Below are 5692 nucleotides of genomic sequence, written 5' to 3' on the forward strand. Positions count from 1 at the left end.
GTCCTGCACGGAGCCAATGTGCACACACTGTGTCCTTTAAATTGCTATTTTTACCGTGACAGCGTCTCATCCTTTCACAATATACTGTATATAATGTGTGTGTATGAGGCACTGATCTCATGTCAGCAGTCAGCTTTGCACATTCTGATGTATTAATTGCATACATATGTTTCAGGACAAACAAGCAGTTTCACAGCCCATCTGTAAGAAAATGCCCAGGTCTCCAAAGCTTTTAATATCCACAAAGCCAGTGGACGATTAACCTGTTTTTTTTCGGTTTGTATCTTTATACTGTATGTCTCTTGATGTATTTAGGCATTTCTGCAAAGCAAATTCTCTGATATTGGCACTAAGGAAAGACAATGAAGATGATCTCCACCCACTAGAGGTATCAAGATCACCCTCAGAGGCGGACTAGTTGTCCTGGCCAATCCTGTTGTGGGTGTGGTGTCTCCTCTTTCTATAAGTATGCAGCAGGAATCTGGGATCATACACAGTCTACAGAGCAAATCCAACTCTCTATAGCGGTGACCAAGTCACGAGACTACAGCATGAAAACCACATTGCTCCTTGCTGTGATTGCCACCAGTGTCTTGATGTTTCAGCTCATCTCTGCAGCTCCAGGAGGTCAGTTTCATGACATAGTAATGCTTATATACGGTATACACACACGCCTTATGTTGCAGTATGGTTTTACAAATATTTGGAAATGAATGCAACAAAAAGTTTTTTTTTTTCCTTAATTTTGAATGTAGAAGAGTTAGAGCCCCTATTAGGTTTGACTTTGTCCATACTGTAGATTCACCCTCACATTTAGCCTTGTGACCATTATCACCAAGACTCAAAGTGAGATAAAAATTCACCCATTCTTGAATTGAGGTAAATCCATGTATGTATTGTCCTCATTTTGTGTGCGGGGGGTATAATATTATTTTTTATTTTTATCCCGCATCTTTCTCTTTTGCTTTATTTGTACATTTATTTATTGATGAACTATTAGTATGAGGGAGTTTCCATAAACCTGTTCATGAATAGGTATTTGTTACGCCTACAGATGGATTTCCATCGTTGGTCTGAAACTTTGTTCTACTGGTCATAACTGCATAGAAATTTGTGACAACACACACTATCAATGATACATTAAAGAGGAGAGAAGGCAAAAAAGATCACTCTGGGTTTTTTTTTTCTTTCAAACATTCACTTATCGGTAAAATTATCCTTCCTAAAGTTATTCTTAAAATTTCCTCCTGCTAGTTTAAAGCATGGCCTTGTTTTTTTTTTATTGCAGCCTCATAATAATAATAAATAAATCATAATTGATAATATCTATCATTATATGAAAAATATGGAAAAACCTCTCAATTTCAGGGACACAGCCGATGTTTACAATGGTGCAGAGAAGGCATTGCACAGGTTAGCATGGGACTATTTGGAGGCTGTCCTCAACTCGATAGGTCTGGGTTCCAGATTAATGGGCTTTGTTCTGGTTTTACATCATAGCCCCTCGGCCAGGGTCCGCGTTAATGGCTCCCTGTCGAATGCCTTCACCATCAGCAATGGGACCCGTCAAAGTTGTCCCTTATCCCCACTTTTATTCATATTGACACTTGAACCCCTCCTTAAAAGTATTAGACTAAACCCTGACATAACCGGTGTCTCTTCTGCCACTAACCATTATAAAATTGCAGCGTACGCAGACGATGTCTTGCTCTTTCTTTCCAACCCCTTAATCTCACTACCCAACCTACAAAAAGGAACTGAAAATATTTCAGTATATTGCAATTTTTAAAATCAACAGAACTAAATCAGAAGCTCTTAACATATCACTACCTAGCAAAATTGTCGAACAATGTAAACAAGCCTTCCCCTACAAATGGAAACCCGATTCCATCACTTACCTAGGCATTGAAGTTCCCACTAATCTGAATGCTATATTTAAGAAAAATTACCTCCCCATATCTCAGACAATATATCAGGACCTCAAGAAAAGGAATAAGGCCCATTTCTCCTGGTTCGGCCAAGCTGCAATTGTTAAGATGAACATCCTTCCACGTATTTTGTATCTCCTACAAACACTCCCGATTCACCTACCACTCCACTTCTTTTCTTCTCTGAAGAAAGCTATTAGACTATTCATTTGGCACCATAAAGCGTCGCGCGTCAAATTCTCGTTACTCTCCAGACCCAAATCCAAAGGGGGCATGGGTATTCCTGATATTTACCTCTACTATCAGGCTTCCCACCTTTTGCGTATAGCAGATTGGCACACTCAAAAACACAGGAAAGACTGGGTGGAACTAGAAAGCTCCTTCTCATCAATCCCTATTCAATGTATTCCATGGCTTTCATACTCAGATACACAAGATGCGTTAAAAAAACATCCTCTAATTAGCCCTACTATTCGCTGCTTCAATTCCGTAAATGCCAAACATAAACTGATTAAAGATAATAGCATCCTCGCGCCCTTATTAAAACAATCCCCAATTCGTTCCGGGTCAATCGCATCACTCCTTACGCTCAGTTTCCAATGATATAGGAATACGTATTTTCCACCTTTTGCAGAATAGCAAACTTTGGAAGATTTAAAAACAACATTAAACACCCCCTCCCTGACCAGATGGGAATATATCCAGCTGCATTATTTCATTACCCCTCGATTGAAAAAAAAACTCTAATGATTCCTTACTTTCTAAATTTGAACAAATATGTGCACTTCAACAGCCTCAACAACACCTACTATCTACATTACACTCCCTCCTCTGGGAAACATGTCCGACGCACAAGGGTAAATTATCTGATGACTGGTCTGCAGATGTTCAGATTCCCCTCACAGACACACAGTGGGAAAAATATTTTGTAACATCCTGAAGGGATCTGTAAATGTCTCAATTCAAGAAAACAATTACAAAATACTTACCAACTGGTATCGCACACCCCTGATACTCAACAAATTTAATAAAAACATACCAGATGAATGTTGGAGGTGCAAGCAATCACATGCTGATTTAATGCATATATGGTGGCCCTGCCCTCGTTTACAGCCGTTTTGGAGCATGGTCAGACTATATATTCACAAAGTCACTTCTCAAGATCTGCAACTACACCCAGCGCAATTTCTGCTCCACTTTTACTCCAAACAATACCCTAAATACTTCAAATCTCTTCCTATGATCATGATCAATGCTGCCAAATTATGTGTACCAAGGCTATGGGGCACCTCAAAAACCCCATCTTTTACCTCTTGGTTCTCCCAAATCAACAAAATCTCAGAGATGGAAGAGCTCATTTCTACAATTCACGACTCTCCAAACAGATACACTAAAACTTGGGAAGATTGGATCATCTTCAAGCATCCACAAGAGTACAACCAACTTGTCAACAGAAATGACGTCAACCCTCCCTTTCCCCCTTCCCTATGGCCTTCCCTTCCCTCCCACCCCCTCTCCATTATTTCCTTGCTCTATTCTCTCTCTCTCTCTTAACCCTCTCTTCTTTCTCTTCTCCTTTCTCTTCTACTGTCCCTATGCTGGTCAATGGGACCTCTCCTTGACTCCAGGTCAGGCTACATCAAATTCTGCAATATAATAAAGCTACTCCCAATACCATTGAAATACTCTTTGTTGTTTGATGAACTAAATATTATTGCATTTATCTGAACTTTATCTTACATGTTTGATAACACATACTTAATGTTATTATTTTTACCTTCTGATATCTATGACATCAGACTCATTGTATAATGTTTGTTAATTGTTTGTTAACCATTATTTTCTTCAATAAACATTTTGGAAAGAAAAATAAATAAATAAATCATAATTGATAATATCTATCATTATATGAAAAATCTGGAAAAACCTCTCAATTTCAGGGACACAGCCGGTGTTTACAATGGTGGGTGGATTAAAAGGTAGGTGTGTCTAAATTAAATGGAATGTTGGGTGTGGCTTGAAGGAGTATCCCCTGCAGTACTGAGAAATTCCCTGGCATCAATCAGAGAAATAGTGTCCCAGCATTGGTGGTCAGCTGTCAGTGGTGAATATTATAGTTTATATGGTGAGGTAGGGTGCGCTAACCTTATATATAAATGTGGCGGCACCTAGAACTCCAAGAACTTAGGAGTGAAAAATATATAGAAAGGAAAACTAGTGCGCTCAACAAATTACATTTATATCAATAGTGCATGTCTAAATGAATATAAGAATTATGATCAATAGTGAAAAATCATATGTGACAAAAGACCATTAATGAACATAAACAAGGTCCCAAATGTGACAATAACAAATTGTGCAAATAAAGCAGTGAATAAATCTCTAAAAATAAAGTCTGAGAGTAAAGGTGATGAGATTGATGATTCTTTTGGATTAGCCAGCAAAAAACAACTTTCCATGCAACACCACGTGACACAGAAGCAAATGAAACATGAACGATTCCTGTGAAGATCGGCGCGGTCGACTGCAGTGCGGACCGCGCGATGTGACGGCACGGCTTCTCCACCCAACACATTTACCCTCAGAAGGCATCAACTGGGATTGGAGGCCCTCCAATCCCAGTAGACGCCTTCACATCGTCGCGATGTGACGCCATCACATTGCGCGGACCGCACAGCAGGCGGCCGCGCCAGTCTTCACAGGAATTGTTCAGGTTTCATTTGATCTACAGCCATGTAAGTGTTTGTCCACGTTTAAATAAACTTGTGTCTCGGATAATGCACTATTGGCCGTTTTTTTCCTATTCTGGGGAGCTGTAAACCTAGCTTGTTGAGAATCCATCCCATGGGATCCAGCATTTATCACAGCGAAGTAGGCTTATCTTCACGGTATACTTGCTGAAAGGGTTATTTAATAAGCCAAGTGGTAGTGGTAATCTGGTAAGGAGCCACCTAGCTTCTGTGTCTGAGTCCATGGGGTGTTGCATGGAAAGTTGGTTTTTGCTTGCTAAACCAAAAGAATCATCAATCTCATCACCTTTACTCTCAGAGACTTTATTTTTAGAGATTTGTTCACTGCCTTATTTGCACAATTTGTTATTGTCACTTTTGGGACCTTGTTTATGTTCATTAATGGTCTTTTGTCACATATGATTTTTCACTATTGATCATAATTCTTATATTCATTTACACATGCACTATTGATGTGAATGTAATTTGTTGAGCGCACTAGTTTTCTTTTCAAAAAATTATAGTTTACATATAACATTTAGCTCAGATCACATACCCAGCCCTGTTTACTTTTTCTGTAAGGATCCAACAGTTTTGTTGTATATCATCCATTATCTATTTTTACTTTGCTGATATTTAGGTGTTTTTTATTTTCCAGATCCAATCTGTAACTTACCTGCAGAGAGGGGTCCGTGTAAGGGGAACATTCCTCGCTTTTTCTATAATAAAGAAATAAATAGATGCCAACAATTCATCTATGGCAGTTGTGCAGGAAATAAAAACAACTTTCCTAATGCAGGACTCTGCAGCGAATTCTGTGGAAAAGGTAATTTTAATTTATGTGCATTATCATTGAATTTTGCTCAATATTTATTTATTTCAAACCTAAAAAACTGCCCCCCCCCCCAAAAAAAAAAAAAAAACACATTGATGCACTAAGGGTTTTTTTCTCCATAAAGACCATGTCACTATTCTGGGATGAATTGTATTATAATTATTACAGGTCTTTAGATAGTGCCGATTATTTTACACAGT

At 38.7% G+C, this 5692-nt stretch overlaps 1 long non-coding RNA gene across 1 annotated transcript; it reads left to right on the forward strand.

The window, feature by feature from the left end:
• Positions 1-492: 492 nt before the first annotated feature.
• On the forward strand, positions 493-5483 carry LOC309556841. Its single transcript, XR_014225348.1, has 2 exons — positions 493-627; positions 5316-5483. It is a non-coding gene; the product is annotated as an uncharacterized lncRNA (long non-coding RNA).
• The last annotated feature ends 209 nt before the right edge of the window (positions 5484-5692 follow it).

This window comes from Pelophylax lessonae (genome assembly GCF_965119305.1).
Source record: "Pelophylax lessonae genome assembly, chromosome: 5".
In the NCBI taxonomy this organism is placed as follows: domain Eukaryota; kingdom Metazoa; phylum Chordata; class Amphibia; order Anura; family Ranidae; genus Pelophylax; species Pelophylax lessonae.